This window comes from Ostrinia furnacalis, unplaced genomic scaffold (assembly GCF_004193835.3).
Source record: "Ostrinia furnacalis isolate ACB-3 unplaced genomic scaffold, ASM419383v2 OfSCF2392, whole genome shotgun sequence".
Lineage (NCBI taxonomy): Eukaryota > Metazoa > Arthropoda > Insecta > Lepidoptera > Crambidae > Ostrinia > Ostrinia furnacalis.
The window spans coordinates 342,076-362,130 of NW_021132631.1; the positions used below are offsets into that span (position 1 = coordinate 342,076).

The window sequence follows — 20,055 nt, forward strand, 5'->3', positions numbered from 1 at the left end:
TTACGATCCTTTTCCGGGTTGATAAGTGTGCTCCGTCCTTTAGACGCCTGTAGACTGGTCTTGTGACTCTGTGTGGTGAATAGTTACCAGGATTTTAAGAGCAGTTTTTACAATAAATTACTCTATTTTGAATATTATTTAAGATATTTTTGGGTAGACAAAAGATTTGTGCCAATAGTAATTGCAGAAGAAAATGCACTGAGCAATCCTTTTGAAAGATACTTTCAAAAGAAATAGGTGAAAATACTTAAATTGCATACATTACGCGCTATTGAGAACAAAAGTTGAAGATATTTGTCACATTATTGTTTGAAAATACAACTTATGACACGAGCATAAGACTTAAAATCGAATGCAGATCTCGACGGAGCTTAAAGCTCTCGTGGAATGTTGCGCGTGTGTGCGTAAAGTGGGATCTTAAAAGTGTTGGGAGTTGTCCGATGTTTTAATTGATATCGATATCGATGATTTAATCAAATATTAAGAAAGTTATGAATAATAGTGATAACTTTATCATACAATTTGGATTTGGTTTCACCTTTTCAAATTAAGCTTCATTCAGAATTAAAAGTTGATTGAAGATGAATAAATTGGTGAATAATTTATACTTTACAGTGAGATTACAAATAAATGTAGTTAGTACTTATGTATTTTTCAGGATTCGCGACTTTTTGAGTAAAGAAAAGTTAATCATGGATAATCATGGTTGCTGGCTGAGATGATGATGATGATGATCAATCATGGTTAAAATAACATGGTTAAATAAAACTAACATTGTTAATTTAATTATTTCATTTTTCTTTTTAAATCTTGTTTGGAAATAGAATCCTCATAATTTTAATTACATAATTCGAAAAACCGTATAATATTTATGTGTAATGTTAAGTTTCCATTTAATTACTTCTCGAATTCAACTAAGTATCTATTTACCTGATAATTAAGAAATTAGGCCACAATAACTTTAAAATGAGCAATATCATAAAATTTTGTCGGTGAATAATTATTTCCATTGCTGTTTTCATCAAACCATACCTTGCTCTACGTCTAGTAACTGCTTGTCTTTTAACGATAAAGCAACTTCATCGCCAGAGGTTGAATTTTATCGACAGCTTTCAGCACTATTTCGGGAAACGCACACCACCGCACCGCGTATTATACGCTCTCCTGACAGCGAGATTACGTTGTGTGCGTGCACGTTTGAAAACCGAATCGGAAAATAACGCTCGAATCCGCTTCCCTCAGTTCAGTTTGCGAACGCGTAGAGACAGCTGCGCGCCGATCGCTCGGTACGTTCTAAATTCGAAACTTACTTTTTTAAATGAAAATCCGAATGCGTTCCGTTTTTCAGCCAGTGTTTTTGTTTTGACGTAATTTTTTAGTGATTAAAAAATAGAAAATTTTAATTCAAAAAGTTTTAGTGTTGTGCAGTGTTTTTTATATCTGTGCATTTTGTGGATGGTTATTTATATTTATGGCTCAAGTATCGTTTTATGCGTTTTGTGTCTGAGATATTTTATGTTTAGCGAAAATAACTTTGGAGTACCCATTTAGTGTCAGCGTTGGCTTGGGTGAATTTACCGCGCGAAAACGTGTGGATAATATTTGTAACTTGCAGTTACCGCTATGTTGTTAATTAAATGCGCGTGTCACCTTTTCGGTGGAAATTTACATAAATTCTTTCCGGCCAGACATAAAGTTACCAACTTTTTAGTCAAAACTTACCGAGAAAATAAAAATGCCGACAATAACTATCTTAAAAACTGAAAATTAGTTTTGTACGAATTGTTAAAAATATGTGCATATTTTAACCTTGAATGTGTGAATGTACTTTTGACCCTGAAACGTAGAGACGACGTATTTTCTATTGTAATTCGAGAAAACATCCAATGACTAGGTGGATAGAGGTAGGAAAATTTTCAGAAAAATATGTAGGTAGTTACATTTTATTACGCTTCATTTATTATTTTCCTAAATGTAGAGTCTTTTTTAAGATTCTCAATGTAAATGTAGTGGAATGTTTTTTTTTTATTTCAATTGACTGTCCTTTCCATGCTCTCTCTCAGAGAAATCTGGAAGATATCGCTTCCTAGTGATAAAATCGCAAAATTGTGTCTCTCCAACGTATAAAAAATACCTATGTATCGCCTTAATTATCTATTCTGATAATATAAACCATTGAAACATTATTATAATCTCGAATTACTTAAATTAATAATAATAAGTATGATTCCGTAAAATGTAATTACACTGTAAAAAATCTTAATAGAGTCATAAAAGTCTAAACAAGCAAAAAATCTACAATTCGCATTATAACAATGTATTCTTTTATAATGTAATAATCTTGGTATTACTTTAACGAAGTATTATGATAATCTTTTGCATGATCATAATCATATTTGCAAATGAGTTACGTACAAACTTGTCCGATATAATAGTTTGACCGTGACATTCAATGAAATTATAATCTTTATGTAATCCAATATAACAACCTATTATTTTATACAAATAATAAGTCATGTACAAAATAAAAAGGAAAAATAAAAATACAAAAGTACTTAACTAAAGGTTAAAAAAATATAAGTACTTACCTAACTATGTAATTGTAATTTAAATGTGAATTACAAAAAATGTACTTATTTTTTTTATCTTTCTGAACTTTTTTTTTCAAGTCAAAGTATTTGTAAATTTGCAAAGAATAGGTACAATGGTTTAGGTGTTAAATTTAGGAATGTAAAAATGACGTCATGCATTTTTCCTGCAGGACAGAAGATGACATCAATAGTTGGATGATGATGATGACGTCAGATTAAAATTGTATTTATTAAAAGGAAAACATGTCAGACTCTACTAGGTAGTTTGTTCTAAAATACATAATTTAATAAAGTTACTATCATTGAGCTTATCTTGATAATGTACCTACATTCTCGAATGTGAATTGAACTCTGTAAGTTGTCCAGTAAGACCGAAAAATTCAGGATTTCCTACTTCCCTCTTTCTTTCGAAGAATTCACGAACACTCATAAATAAAAAAAAATAGAGCTAGCTCTCTGTTTTCATCTCTTTCCCTTACCGATAAATCTTCTATGACCGCCTAAATGGTGCCGTATTTTGTATGTTTTTTCTTTTTCGTTTATTACATAATAATATCTATCTATTTATCTTTTGAGTTAATTTTAATATAAATTTCGGTTTTTGTTTTAATTATGAAACATAGTACTGTACCTAGACTATGTTGTTATTTTTAGAAGTGGAAGTACACACTATCATAAAACAAGACATTCATTCATCATTAACTTACAGCTCACCTTTACAAGTGTGTGATAACACTATCTTATTAACACTTGTGATAATATTTTTTTCGTAAATATTCTCTAGAATCCAATGTTACAGACTACACAGCTGTAGACATACTTACATAATACCTTATCTATGGAAAACAATTCGAAGAAATGCTTGTTTGATGTGGCTTAAAAATATCTGGTGAGCAAACTTTCAAAACTAGTTACGCATTTTTTCCTTAAAAAATAGACTTAAAAATAATTGCACAAATTATAGTCCCTCGGGCTACGCTGAATAATTTTGAAAATGTGTTGTATTTTTGAAAATTTTTACGCAAGATGTCAATAAAATTGTTGATGCTCTGAAAAAATAGAATATAAATTTTGACTGCAACTTATTATTTTTCATCTAATAAAAAGAAGATAATTATTAGCCCATTTAAAACACATTTTTAGTGTTTAGTTTTTCATTTAGGCGTCGTAGGTATGTTCTAATGAATGATTTTTTTTCACCACGTTTTTACCAATAAAAAATATTTATTTGACACGAGTCAAGCAATAACATTTTTTTAATTAATTTTATCGTAGCATTTTGCTAGCCCGGCGTTTTTTAACGACAAAAAAATGAAAGATTTCAAAACATTTTACATGAAAAGTAAATATGCAAAGAATATGTAGGTTATCTTTCGTTATATCGTTTATCGATACTATCTATGTTATCGGACTGATACACTGAACTCGGCGAAGCAAAAATATCTTGGTAGGGAGGCTTCACACTATCTCTAACGTGTTTGTGTAATTCCCATAGTTAGTGTCGTGGTTTAGGCTGGGTTGCACCATCTTACCTTAACTTTGACAAACGTCAAAAATCTGCCAACTCCATACAAAAACGTTATCGTTGTTTTCAACTTTTTGGTCACTTTGCGTGTCACGAATTATTTGACGCTGACTGTATCTTTTTTCGGTAGGTACTTTTCAGCTGAAAGAAATATCTTCACAAATATCTCTACCAAGGATTTCTACGACTGGCACTGAAAAATAACAAAATAAGATACTAAAATCCATTCAAAATGCAGCACATTAATGTAAATTTATAGTTCTGTTTTTTTTTAAGATATGATGTAGGTTACTGAAGGTACATTTACTCGTAGAGCTCGTATTTTTTCAGTCAAAAGGCAGTTTAGGAATCAAGATGTACCTAGGTACCTACTTCTTCTCATTAGCTTAATTAGACAGACTTTATAGACGTTTACAATCGTTCGACGCGAAAAAAAGTCAAAAGCTGTTGTCTGTAATTTCGGAAGTCGGGCAGGTAGGAGAAACCTTGGCATCACATTACCACAGACAATTTTTTACAACTTTCTTTCACCCCATTCTTTGTCATTATAATCAAGCTATTTAGCAGATGAGTCGTACTTTACATTCATATCACCCCTTTATATTCACACCTTTCCAGTTCTCATGTTGCCATTTTTTGTCCCTTATTTGCAGAGTATTTAAGTAATGGGTCTCAGTGTTGCCAATGTAATATCCCACGGGGTTTTGATTCTGCCAAATGGATTATTTAGGGGAGGTAATAAGTTTTTTAGAGGTGATGATCGATTGTGATTTGATTCAGAATGAATTGTTATTACTTGAAGATATTTATGAGTTTTTTTGTGTGATAAAATTTTCTTTAAATTCGTTTCGCTCTTGGCAGAGCGGTCGTGAGGCATTTACGTTGGTTGTAGAGGCGGATAAGGGGGCGTCCATAAATTACGTGAGACAATTTTGGCTATTTTTCAACCCCCCCGCCCCCCTTGGTGAGATTTGGTGAGATTTTGCCTGACCCCCTCCCCCACCCACTAATCTCACGTGATATTTAAAAAAAATCCGAAATTTAATAGTTTTGGAGTAATTTAACTGAGAAAGTTTTTTTTTTGTGTGCTTAGTGCGAGTTTGCATTTACCGTTGTCGCTAACGAGTGCATCAAAAAGATCTATAAAGTTTAAGATTTTAGTTCTTGAAAGTATCTGTTAGGGACGCTGTACAATCTTCATACATTTATTTAATGCATGTCTTTTTTACGCAGTCGCTAGCGAATGANCCTGACCCCCTCCCCCACCCACTAATCTCACGTGATATTTAAAAAAAATCCGAAATTTAATAGTTTTGGAGTAATTTAACTGAGAAAGTTTTTTTTTTGTGTGCTTAGTGCGAGTTTGCATTTACCGTTGTCGCTAACGAGTGCATCAAAAAGATCTATAAAGTTTAAGATTTTAGTTCTTGAAAGTATCTGTTAGGGACGCTGTACAATCTTCATACATTTATTTAATGCATGTCTTTTTTACGCAGTCGCTAGCGAATGACGATCGATATAAAGTCGCACTAAGCCCACTGATTACGAATAGATCCAGAAAAACACGTGTAGTGACTGCGGTTAGTACTAGGGTCTCATTGTTTTTTTACAGAAGTACCTAGTTTAATTATTGTTCCTTTCTACATAATCTAGCAAAATTGATTTTGATAAAAAAGCTTGTTTTATAATTTTCTTAACTTCGTCATTTATTTTGAACACATGTAGACGGCAGCATATTTAGTTTTATTTGTTTAGACGGTATAGAATAAAATGTCATTATCATCATAGAAAATATAATTTTTTAGGGTCCCGTAGTCTTGACAAGGAACCCTTATAGTTTCGATATGTCTGTCTGTCTGAGGTTTTGCTTGGAAACTATTGGCACTAAAGAGCTGTAATTTTGTGGAGGTTTGTATATTAATCACGCCGACAAAACGGTAGAATAAAATTTTGAAAAAACATTTTTTTAGGGTAGCTCCCCTACATGTAGAGTGGGGATGAAATTTTTTTCATCTTCTACTTGGGGGTTTCAAAGACTATTTTTCGATTTAGGGATCCGATTGCAAACTATTAAAGTTTAAAGTGCCAATTTTTGTTCGAGCAGGGCATCCCCCCCTCTAAAAACTAGACTGTTGGGTTGAAAAATCTGCAAAAATTCATAATATTCTGCTTTTTATAAACTTTTAAGAAAACTATAACGGTTAGGGATGCGTGGGGGCAGGCATGCGAACGATTCACCGACTCGTACGCTGCCCCACTAAGCGCGACCAGAGGGACCCGACTGGTTTTTAGTGGGTAGGCCTTGCCCTTCAGGCGAGGAGAGTCCCACATAACTCATCGGCTCCCCCGGGCCGGTGAGTATGCAGTTTCATGCATTTTCCAGTCGAAAAAAAAAAAAAAAAAAAAAGGCCAGTTAGTTTAAGAGTAATAGTCATTTAACTCATGTATTATAAAATTTCATATCTAATAAAAAAATCCTTAGAAGAAAATATTAAAAGCGACTTTAGATGAAGTAATTGCTTGCTTCTGAAATATATTTTGTTAACGACGGACAACTACGGAACCCTACACTGCGCGTGGCACGATATGCACTTGGCCAATTTTTTTACTTAAGATTTAAACCCAGTTTTCTNCCTCCCCCAAGGATTTCCACAATGGCCGGTCCTGTGCCGCTCGCATCCAGGTACCTCCCGCTACCTTCACCAAATCGTCGGTCCAGTGGGAGGCCTGGCGACGCTACGTCCTCCAGCTCGTCGTCGCCACCCAAGACCTTTTCTGCCCCAGCGGCCATCAGCTCTACGAGCTATGTGCCTCAGCCAAGCTGCCACTTGATTTTAGCGATTCTGCGGGCTATGTCAATCACTTTGGTTCTCCTTCGAATCTCCTTATTTCGATTCGATCACGCAGGGAAACTCCGAGCATAGCTCGCTCCATCGCCCTTTGGGTGACCTTGAGCCTTCATGAGGCCCATAGTAAATGACCACGTTTCAGATCCGTATACCATCACTGGCAACACACACTGGTCAGTCTTAAGACACTGCGGTATTTCGGACGTGAGAAAATCGCGAAGCTTCCCGGCGGACGCTGCCCAGCCGAGTTGAATTCGACGATTGAGTGAAAATCGGCCTTTATACTTTTTTTTTATTATGCTTTATCTATAGAAATACACTCAACATCAAATAAACCGCAACTTCGGCGACTCGAACTTTAAAAAATTGTCTTCTGACACAATCATGGTGCCCCAACAATATTGGTGTTATTTGAAAGCCCAATAAAAATCCTTAAATAAAAACTCATTAAATAAACGATTAACATATNAAGCAACTCTCCGCACGATCTCCCGCCATCTATCCCTGCTGGAGGGAAGTCGGAACTTAACTTCGAACTCCTCCTATGTTCTTCTGATAAATTTCGTTGCGGGTCCAATGACAGTTTAACTTTCCCCCGGGACAAACTTGACCTTCATTGGTTGGGTTTTTATGGCGGTCAAGCTGTAAATCCGCTACACAGGAGTTGCAGTGGTGATTAGTGCTGTATAATGTAAGTTCTACTGACATGTCTCCATATACTGGATACCAAATGCTATTATAAATGCGATAGTAACTAATATCCATTGCATAAAAGAAAAATAGCATAAAATGCGCATTATTGATACCATTATCGTGGTATGCATCCATGAACTTCCTAGGTACATCGCAATGCGGAAAGTTATTGTGGCTGACGTCGATAGATACTGTGGGTGTCAGCTGTGTCAGAGACGACCAGACGGACAGATTGTTTATCGGAGACACGTTTTATATTAGTATTATCAAGTACAATGCTCGTGTACAAGTGACATAATGCGAACTTTACAACTTGGCTTGAAAAAGCCTCATGATCGTCATCATCATCATCTCAGCCATAGGACGTCCACTGCTGAACATAGGTCTCCCCCAATGCTTTCCATGTTGATCGATTGGTAGCGGCCTGCGTCCAGCGCTTCCCTGCTACCTTTACGATGTCGTCGGTCGATAATAAAATATTATTATGCATTATGAATTATATTGGGGCTGTCATAAGGTTAAAGGATGTAGACTAATTTCTAAAGATTCTACTAGAAGAGATGATAATGTAAATGAAATTGAATCACACTAATATTATAAAGGCAAAAGTTTGTGAGTGTGTTTGTTACTTCACGTCTAAACGGCTGTAAATATAAAATTAGGTATGAAGTTAGCTGACACCCTGGACTAACACAATACATTAGGGTACGTTTTACCGCAGGTTACACCGCGGGGCACAGCTAGTTTTATAATATTTCTCGAACTTGATCTTTCAGAAAATGTAAATATTTGTTCATTTCAGAATTGCAGAATACTAATTATTCTAATGAATACAAGCTATTGTATTCAGTCATTGACTCGCTATTTCGTCATAGGTAAACCAAAAAGGCAAACAATACTAGGTAGGTAATAATCTAAACTAAGAATTAAGTACTACACAAATCATTTGATAGAGTCTTACGCCCGTATTCACAAACGATGCTTGCATAAGTGAAGCAGCATATTGAACGCACAGCGTTGAATAGAGCTCCTCATAGTAATGTTTGTGAATACGGACGTAAATCCACTCACAAAATATGAAAATAATGTCATTTAAAATATTTTTTTACCATGTAAAGGAACCATACTCTTAAAATTACCCATACCACATACGAACAATTAGCTCGCAATTTTCTCGAGTGAGAAATTTTAATCGACCGATTAAACTCGCAATTTAATCGAGAAAGGAAACAAAACAATCGAGAACCGGTCAAGCTCCCGCCAATTTGTCTCTGGCCGACAAGCGTTCCATTTTTGAATTCAAGAACTTTGTATGTAAAATGTAAATAGTTTGTTCTTTTTTTAGTTCGATTCTTTCTTTTTAAAAGGCAAAGGTATTACGCCATACAGCCAGTTACGTCAACTTTTTGGGAAGTCTGTTTTTTTTTATTGAATCAACAAGGCAAAGGAAACCAAAAAGACGTCCTAGCCTAAAAAGTAGTCTTTATTCGGGGACACTTTTTGTCACATAATTATTCCGTCTTCGTCCGACTTCTGTAAAGGGGCACAGCGATCGGCTTGTTAAATTTTTGGCATTTTCGACGTATACCGTTATTTATTACCGTTGCTTTAGGCATGTTTTTGTATGTTACATACTATGAATTTTTATTACGAAGGAATGCATGAATAAGCCTTCCAAATTGAATATTCATCCCACCTGTCCGAATCAGTTACTAAGTGATCCGATCGGAAATCGAACCCAGTACTTAACTACCATTCATTTACAATTATTATTCACCGTCACAGGGACATAAGCTAGTAAGCAGTGTGAGTCATTCAGAAAATTATCCATAAAAACACATCCAATCATAATTACGGAATATTGACTCGTTCACTAAGTAGAGTTAACGTTGAATGAGCGAATGACGTTTCAGAACCGGTCCCGGTGTTTTATTAAGGCCAGTTCAATTTAATATCCCGTTCATTCCTATACAAAGTTGAGAAAAGGACAAAATGAATACTTAGGCTGAGTAGCACCATCTTAATTTAACTGTAACTATAACCATAACCGGTGTTTTTTGTATGGAGTTTGACAGAGTTTTGACGTTTGTTAAAATTAAAGTAAGATGGTGCAACCCAGCCTAAGAAATGATGTTAGGACTCACGGAAACTGTCAAGTCGCCTCAAATAAATATAGAACCAATAGGATTGGTATACGGTCCAAAATTAATTGATCCAAGTTGATTTAAAGTGCACAAAATCATTGTGTCACCTCAGTGCAATAAAAAATGCACTGTATATCTTACGGCATTCAGTCTTTTCTTGCTTGCACTCGCCTGTTCTTCTTTTTAAATGCAGCTTTTGAGGCCAGTGCCATTTTATAGAGTCATCCCGTTCACTCCTACAAAAAGTTGACAAGCAAGAAAGGGACAAACAAATTGGAGGTTTTATTGAATGATTGATCGGTGATTGATTAAAAGGGAGCGAGCGAGTTTTTGTGTCTACCCGCAATCTACTTTCTTGTAACAGTATGTTAACTGCTTTACAATTTATTTTCGATTACGGTATACCAATACAGGAATAAGTTTGTTTGTTGAACGAAAAATGTCAGTAAAAACTGTGGGTCTAGTCAAAACGCACTTTAAAATCGCAAACCCATCGCAAACCAGTCGCAAACAAACAAACAAATCGCAAAAGAGGTCGATAACAAAAAAGGCTTAGTCAAACGGCAAAAAATCGAATCGCAAAGCCTTACCTATCGATAATCGAAAGACTGGATTGAAATTTCCCATACAAAAGCTTAGCCAACATGCATTTAAGACTCAATCAAAATCGAATCGAATCGCAACACCCGCCATTTTCATTGCGATTACTTAAACCCCGGTGATAAGCTTCGATTATATCGAAAACCAATAGGGTGAGTTGCACCACCTAACTTTGACCGTAACTATGACGTTAACCGGTGTTTTTTGTATGGAGTTTGACAGATTTTAGACGTTTGTCAAAGTTAAACTAAGATGGTGCAACCCACCCTAAGGCTGTTTTGACAAATCCGTATCGCGATGTCGTTTTGACAGCTAATTTGACAGCGAAGCATAGACGTAAACAGAGAGCAGAAAGAAGGAAGAAACTAATTTAAAAAAAAAAAGCTAAAAAAAGTAAAAACAATCGCAAAGTCATAGACATTTTTTAACTTTTATTCGATTTTGAATGAACTTTTATGTCGCCGCGTCGTTGGTGGTTCAATGTGCATTTTGGCTGCCATTTTCCGATCGAATCGAATTACTGGTGACGCGGCGACTGACATTAGTGAAAACTTCATATTGGTTTGCGATGGCATTTTGACTAGACCCACTGGGCAAATGTGAGTCGCGATTGCATACAAAGGTTCCGTACTATCGAACAGGATGGAACGCCATGTTACTTTTTCCACCGTGCCCATCCCAGAATGGTTAAAAAGTCCCCACCCCAGAAAAATAGCCCTAGATACGTCAAATGCCTTTTATCTAAGAAGAACTCAAGTTAAATGCGCACCTAGCTGGAGACTCTCCCTCGCACTCACCCGCACATCTGTGTGCCTACCATGAGTTTACGTTAGGTGTGCTCGCTAGCGACTGCGTAAAAAATGACATTTAAATGTATGACATATTGTGCAGCGCCCCTAGCGGCTACTTTAAAGAAATAAAATCTTCATAGAATTTTTTGACGTATTCGCTAGCGAGCTCACCTAACGTAAACTCATGGTAGGCACCCTGAGCGTCAATGTGACGTCACGGCGCAGTTACCTTGACCGGGTTGTAGTTTCAAACATCATCATCATCATTTCAGCCATAGGACGTCCACTGCTGAACATAGGCCTCATGGTTTCAAACATGATCTTGAAAAATTCTACCTCACACTTGTTAGTTTCTTTAAATAGAAAATGCATTAAACTGCTCACTCACTAACAATCAAATCAGCAAATGAATCTGACGTCAGTAACAGCGAATTGATCGACGAAGCGAAGGTAAATCGATAAGCTATCTCGATTCGCGAGTGTTCGCCCACGCTTCGATAGGATAGGAAGATTGTTTGTTGAGCAAATATTGTCGTAGTGGAGCTTTAGGAGTTTAGGGATTTTAGGGATTAATTTCTGTACGAAAGTTGTTTTTGGACGTTCTGGTTATAAAATTTGGGTCCGAACGAATTCTTCTTCATCATCATTTCGATAGTCAAATGCTAGTTCTGCTACCAAGGGAATATTCTTTGTGGTGTTCCATGGAGGGGACTTACGTTTAGCCTTATTTTATTTTATTTTTCTTTATTCAGAAAACCACAGCTCTTTATAATAATAATACAAACAGGTATTTTTGTTCATACAGCCAATAATGGATTCTGAACCTAATGGAGCCTAAACGGGACTATTCCCACCTCTCGTTCCCACCACTGCAACTCCTGTGTAGCCAGGATCTACAGCTTGACCGCCACAAAAACCCAACCAATGAAGGTCAAGTTTGTCCCGGGGGAAAGTTAAACTGTCATTGGACCCGCAACGAAATTAATCAGAAGAAGATAGGAGGAGTTCGATTCCAGCCACTAGCCTACTAAGGCTGCCATTGCCTGAAAAAAAGTTGCCCAATTTTAAGTAGCTAAAGTAAAGGCTTTATATATACATTGGTTTTAGACAAAGACCTCCCCATAGGATGACCACAACAACCTGCGCTGCCCGCATTCAGGCGTTTCCCATGACCTTCACCAGGATGTAAAAATGGGAGGCCTTTGTGGCTCTACCACATCTAGAAAAAAACATTGATGAATCTGATTGAGCACGATTTTCCATCACCAGGTCGTCGGTCCACCGAGTGAGAAGTAAAAACCATTCGTCTGGCGCAGTGGGGTAAATAGTACACTTACAATTCGTCAAATATTATGATCAGAAATGAGGAACTCCGTAAACGAACTAAAGTCGCTGACATAGCCCAACGGATTAGCAAGCTGAAGTGGCAATGGGCAGGGCATATAGTACGCAGAACTGACGGCCGATGGGGCAGCAAGGTTCTGGAATGGAGGCCGCGTACCAGAAAACGCAGCGTGGGACGTCCACCCACAAGGTGGACCGACGACATCGTAAAGGTAGCAGGGAAGCGCTGGATGCAGGCCACTACCAATCGATCAACGTGGAAAGCATTAGGGGAGGCCAATGTTCAGCAGTGGACGTCCTACTATGGCTGAAATGATGAAAAAAAATGATGAAGGAGCCCTTACATGTCTCATAAACTTTTTATCCTACCAGCGCTTGAATCTGATACAGCACAATTTCTCAATGACCGCCTACTAAAAGTTCGTCTAATATCATTCACAAATGCCCATTGACGTCTCGTTCTGGAAATAGTACAAGAACAAGATAAGATAAGTCCGTGTGGTCTGCGCCTAGTTAGTAGTTACTACGAGTCTTTGAAAGCCGGCGTTTCGTAAGCAGAGCTTAATTTTAGAAATACTAAATTGTAGTCGTTGTAAATAGAGCTATTAAAATACTTAACTGAAGCACAGTATTGAAGACTATTTGTAATTTCATACTCTATAGAGCTGACATGTCTGGAGGGTATAGGGACACATCTAAGACCGACTTTGTTTCTCTAATTTGTTTTTTTGTAGCCTACAATGAAGTAGGTACTTATTCCTATTTTGTTGTTGGTGGCACTCCCATTTTCTACAAGTAGCTAATCATTTCGTTTGACAACCCAAAACAGACTGTTTTGGCACCACGAGAAGGACCGACCAAAATGAAATAGGAAAAGACGCAAAAGAAAGAAAGAACAGGACATTTCGTTTGTCCTATTTTGTCCAAGATTGTTTAATTACACAACCGTATCATCTGAAAAGATTTAATGTTAAAAGTCTTCTTCAATTATGAAATTATGTCATATACCAAAACGACTTCTACCCACATTTTTATCTAAACTGCAATTTCTGCTGCACACGTCTAGCTCCGATAAACTCTCCCATAAATCTACTGCGAGAGCTATCACCGAGCTGGCCCAGTGACCTCGGCCCTTCATATTTCATAATAATGAAGCTACTTGCTTATAAATTGAAAGATAACGAATTGGTTCACGATGCATCGTGGTCGTTTGCAAGCGTTGTAGTCATATTTCTTGATTTTCGAGAGATTTTTTTATGAATGCTTAAAATTGTTGTCAACCTGCTCGATGGACCGACGACCTCAAAGGCTGCGTCGGAATGAAGACATCGGGAAATTTTGCTTTGTCCCGTTAGCCCCACGTACTAAGCTAAATATGCTTGTGTCACGAGTGAGCTCACCACAATAGTCGAGCGGCGGCGGCGACCGGACCCGCGTTCTCCGGATCACGAGTCGGCCAGTCCGACCCCTTCACCGTTCGGATATCATGGCTTATTGTCTAAATGATTTTCTCTGGATACTGCTTTTTTATGCAAAACAAAGCAGGTATTTGACTGCAATCACCCATGATGCTAAGTGAGATGCAGTCTAGGATGGTGCATAGGTGTTTACTGTCGACTTGAAGAGACCTAGATTATAGTGTTCGAGAAGCTTAATAAGTTTGTTTATCTGCGAAAACATTGTGCACCAAATATCCTTGGGCCGAACTTGTGAATTGGCTGAGCACATATAGGTCAATTAGTAGAATTCCGAGGACAAACACTGAGAGCAAACTGACAAATAACAGACCCAATGTCACGAGGCTTGTGATGTCACAGACGAGAGGGTATCAGCCAAACCATTTGAATGACATTTTTTTAGAAAGGGCGCAAAAGTGTCGTGTCAGAGTTTTTGAGACAGCATCTGACATGGCTTAATTGGCTCAATCTAATAATGATAGGGGCATGTAATTATTATCAAGACAATTAAGTCATCACTGCAGGAGTTCCTCCAATTTGACAGTTGCAAATGAAGGCTAGGACCTACATTGAGAAAATGATGGTTTCTGGAAATCCATTACCTACCTTCAGACTAAGAGAGTCTTTCTAATTAACCACAGAATCTTGAATGCTGATTTTTTTGTCCAATTCAAAAACCTCCTTTTTCCACATTTGAATGGGGTAGCTTTTTATCTCAGCTATCCTCCAGAGCCGACAGAGTACTAAAGACATTATGTATCACCTATTGTAGTATGTAGGTGTGTCGAACTGTCATCTGTGCCAAAGTGTGCCAAATCGTCGGATCAGTGATTTGGCATGGATCCGCTCTTTAGCACTTCGGTACCACTGCAATAATTTAAGTTATTTTAGAAGCATTTTGTATCGAATTTTGAGTTTTTTTACTTATAAGTCGGCATACGTTGTCGATCTCATAATGATGAATCGGACTTACAGATTTTAAATACGGGAATATTCCCATCTCTCTTTCCCACCGCTGCAACTCCTGTGTAGCCAGGATCTACAGCTTGACTGCCAATAAAAACCTAACCAGTGAAGGTCAAGTTTGTCCCAAGAGAAAGTTAACTAGCATTGGACCCGCAACGAAATTAATCAGAAGAACATAGGAGTTCGAAGTTTTAGGTAGTAACTAAGTAGCTGTATACGTAGTTTTATCGTAAATGAATCATCGTTATTACTTCAAGTAATTAGAGGTTTAAAAGAAATAGGAGCTTAGACTTGTGAAGTCGCAAGTAGTTTTTTTTGTTGCAATTTTTTTCCAGTTTAGTAAATATATTGCACTGTTTATTTGTTGTACAAAAACGAGGTTTAGATGAAGTCATTCAAAAGTAATTAGGTCAAAGGTTATGAAAACATGTTGTAATGTTTTATTATAATGATAATCTCGTTATAATAACAATGATTGCATCTTTATTAGCGCAACTAAAGAAGACTCAGAAGGACTTAGGCCCAGTTTTATTGATTCACTGGATCGTGGATCCCGTTTTACCCCATAGGGGTAGAGTTTTGTAAAATCTTTTGTTAGCGGATGCCTACGTCACAACATCTACCTGCATGTCAAATTTCAGCCTGATCCGTCCAGTGGTTTGGGCTGTGCGTTGATAGATCACTATGTCAGTCAGTCAGTCATTTATTAATAAAACATTAAGGTGGGCACAATTGCCGGAAGAAAAAATATTCAAAAATTTAATCCGGCGACTTGGCCCGTGGCGAAAGCTTAAAGTGGGCCAAGTCGCTGAAAGACTTGTTATTTTAGAGACCTTTGGCTTAATTGTTTATTTTTTAATAGTGTATAATACTGTATCTTATGTTGATAGCCCAATAAAATAAATAAATAAACTACGGATCAAAAAACTGGGCATGTAGCGGTCCCGGTTTGTTGTCTGTAGGTAGTCTACTGCGTTCGTTTTCGCTTTGCTATCGATATAATCGATGCAAGGCCGCGCATCGCCGAACCAATGAGTCGTATCAGGGCTGGTCCATGGATCGAGTCTTTTGTCTGATTTCTATTGTGTATTTTTTTCTCGTAATATTGAATGAAACAGAAAAATGTTTTGTTTCTAATGTTTTTTTACAAATGGCAGAGAATCCTTTTGTAATTTGTACTCTATGCTAAGTAATCTAAATAATTACTGGTAACTAGTGGTTACTGCGTTTGTTCCGGCGTTTCTTCACAGCACTCTCTCGGGCTGGTAGGGCCTAAAAGATAAGGAGATATTTATAGAGCCCCATAAGGGCCTTTATTATTTATTTTGACGTTCATAAGTGCCAAAACGTTGGTCAAAACTGAAAAATATTGTTAATTTTCAAAATAAGAGTGCCGCAAGAGTGAATTAAATAAAAGATTGGGTTGCTTTCGCTTTCATAATGGACAAGATAACCCTAAAATAAAACCGAAATCTTCAATTACGAGGTAAACACCGTTACGTTAACCGCTAAAACGTAAAAGTGGGTAACCACGAAACTTCGAAATTAGAACAGTCATTTCCAGAGCGTTAACTTTAATCTTATGCTAAATTAACTGCATCAAGAATAAAGTGTTAATTAAACCTATAACATCCAGTTTGAACCGGTTTGAAGCAGTTACCAGCAGTTATACGAACGTAAAGGGTCATTATGAAAATCTTCGTACGAGTATGTCGGTCCCTTAATGCACCAGAAACTGTTGCGGCGAAAGTTAGCTGTCTCGCTCTCACATGGTTATTTTGGGTAGGTGTGAAAGAGATAGCAGATAATCAAAGCTTTATTGATGTTAATGTGATAACTATCATAGGATGATAGTTTATTAATATACAGGGTGTTTCTTGTAAGGTGTCAAGCCGAAGGCAGGTGATAGGTGAGGACTAGACCTATCGATTTCACCCCCATGTATGTTTTACGATTTTTCATAGTTTAGAAGTTATCGTTAATTTTGTGATTTTTTCAAATTGTATGACCTAGTAGGCTTTAAATTTTTTTATCTTTTTTTTGGGTCAATTTTTCTCAGATTTCTTTTTTTTGACAGATTCCCTATTAATTACAGATTTTTTAAAAAAACAATCAACTTCCTATCTTTGATGCAAAATACAAAATTTTTGCTAGAAACATAAAAAATATGCTTTTAGCGGAACATTCTAAAATTTTCAACTTAAAAGTTTGAAAAAAAAAAAGAACTTCCATAGGTCCAAAATAATTTTAAAAACTGCGCAGTTTTCTGAACTTTCATAATAACACAAAAAAACATGTACTTAATAGGCCATTATTTGCTGTAATCGCTCCACTAAAGTGGTAAGTTGGAGATTCCGTTACATGTTTTTGACTTTCTTAGGACTAAGTAATGTTTGCAATCCCTTAAATTTACGTTATGTAGAACACATTTAGAGACAATAACTGAACAGAATTTTTTTTTATCCACAACGAGGAAGCTCTTGCCCTTCATCTGGTATACAATAGGGAATATAAAAATATAGATGAACTGCGGACAAAGCTGACTGAAGCACAAAACCAAATTAAAATGATGAAGAAGGTTTTACGAAGAATTTTTTTGCGTCGTTGTCGAATGTGCATTCAGGTCAACGGCGGACATTATGAACATTTACTTTAAATTAAATCATTACACCCATTTTTGCTCTCTCTCTCTCTCTCTCTCTCTCTCTTTCTCTCTCTCTCTCTCTCTCTCTCTCTTTCTCTCTCTCTCTCTCTTTCTCTCTCTCTCTCTCTCTTTCTCTCTCTCNCCTGCCTTCGGCTTGACACCTTACAAGAAACACCCTGTATTTTAAATAGGTTTATTAAGAGAAATGGCAATTATAAGAGTGTTTATGTCTTGTTTTTATGTTTGACATCCGTGTAAGGGCCAATATCACAATACATAGTATGGTAGAATAGTAAGACACGGGTCTTAACGCGATGTATTATTAGTGAGTTACATTATGTACTTGACGTTTCGGCTGCGATGCTGCAGCCGTGGTCACAAGTTTTTAGTTGTTAAGTGATTTTAGTTGAAATGGAACGCGAAAGTTTAAAATCTTATAGTATGGTAGAGTCGACAGCACATTAACCTACTACGCTACTACGAAATGAAGGAACATCCTTAGGCTGAGTTGCACCACCTTATTTTAACCATAGCTTGAAGGCACACTTCATAAATAAACAGTTCGAATTTTTCTAGATTCCAAACCGGTTCTAAGTTGATCAAATAACTTATAAAAACTATGACAATAATGTATAGCATTTAAGCCTATCTGTCGGAGCAGATGTATCATTTCGTGGAAGTCTTTACTAATAGCTCGATTGAGGAAGTTTGTACTTATGAGTTTAAAAATAGAAGATTTATTGGTTGTGGCGTTTCCTTCCGAGACCTTTGATGTGCGCCTGGTCTGTGGAGAATGGTTGCTCTGTTAGTTTAATACAGGGTGTTAGTACAATTAAGTTGTCTACAAAAAAAATTATTCAAGGAAATCAAACTTGTGATATATCAGACAATCCGCTTTGGAAGTCGAACCTTAACTTCGAATCTCCTATGTTCTTCTGATTAATTTTATTTGTTAGTCCAATGACAGTTCAACTTTGCCCCGGGACAAACTTAACCTTCACTGGTTGGGTTTTCATTGGCGGTCAAGCTGTATATCCTGGCTACACAGGAGTTGCAGCAGTGGGAACAAGAGAGGTTGGAATAGTCCCGATTTCAGACACCATTTTGGCCTACATTCTCTTGGATGTGGCCTATATGAAATGACATCAAGTTTTACATTTTTATGCCCGTTTTGTTGAGAAACACATTTACTTAATCATAACTTGAATATTAAATTCCTCTTAAACCTTGTTTTGTAATTTGATTAGGTAAGTCTGACGGATAATCATAATTAAAGGAGTTTAAAGTCTTAACAACTTTATTACAGACTCGTTTGCATAAAATAATGTTTAGTAGTAATTTTTAAAGTAACGTAAGGCGTATGGTTGCAGCAGAAACCACAATCTTCAGCGGATGTCGTAAGAGACGACTAAGGGACGAATATGTGAACATCACCCCAACGTGGTTACATTAGGTACGTGTCAAAACCTAACAAAAAGGTTCTAAAAAACTAATACTTGATACTCCTGAAAACCCGTATTTAGACCGCCAACGATGTTACCCAACGTGGAAATACGTTTCAGAACCTAACTTGATGAAACCTAACAAAAAAGTTCTGAAAAACTAACTGGCCTGCAGCGTGGAGAGTGTAGCCCAAATCTTCCATTTGCTTCTGGTAAATTAGAGAAGGTCGTGCTTGTATTGGAGACTAAATGACCTCATGATGAATCATTTTTAACGTAGATGTCCCGGAGAGTCATATTCCTGTGGATAATCATCACAACTCAAAACTGACTAAAAGTGTGTTACGATGTTTTTCCTTGCAGGTGTCGAAAAAACCTAGGTAAAGATGATTATTAATATATTTTTTAAGACGAGTTGCACCATTATACTTTAACTTCAAAAATCCGTCAAATTCCATACAAAAAGCACCAGTTATCGTTATAGTTACGGTCAAAGTTAGGTGGTACAACTCGAGCCTAAATGTCCTATAGCCTACTTACAGTCTGCCTGGATGGCCCAAATAAATATTACACGTTATCGCGTAATAACTGGCAAATTGTGCAACAATATCGGCCTATTTCTATTACAGCGGTCGTAATTCACGAACGATATGTTTCTGGGTTAATACACTGTGCGAGCACGTTCTAGATATAGCACAAAGTTGAAATACTTGTGAAAGTGTGCTAAGATAGGCACTTTGTTCTAGCGATAGTTGAATACGTTACGAAGCTGTAAGACAAAGTAAAGAAGAACGGTCACGCCCCATACAAAAAAAACCCAGACCCGACAGAAACGAGACATACCTCAGTTTTTTTGTCATGTCTTAATTAGTTAAATTATATATTTTTTATATTCGAAATCTATGTATAACACCAAAATATTACCCTTTGTTTTTGTTCAGGCGTTATACAAAAACTAATACAAAATGCCTATTTATCACCAAAATTGGTAAATGTATGTACCTAAATG

General features: G+C 36.7%; 1 long non-coding RNA gene across 1 annotated transcript in view; it reads left to right on the forward strand.

The window, feature by feature from the left end:
* The first annotated feature begins 1,203 nt into the window (after nucleotides 1-1,203).
* The window catches only part of LOC114355337 (uncharacterized), a 121,735-nt gene continuing 102,883 nt past the window's right edge, over nucleotides 1,204-20,055 (forward strand). Inside the window, exon 1 of the long non-coding RNA XR_003656098.1 lies at nucleotides 1,204-1,286. This is a non-coding gene — a long non-coding RNA (uncharacterized LOC114355337). The remainder of the gene's footprint in view (nucleotides 1,287-20,055) is intronic.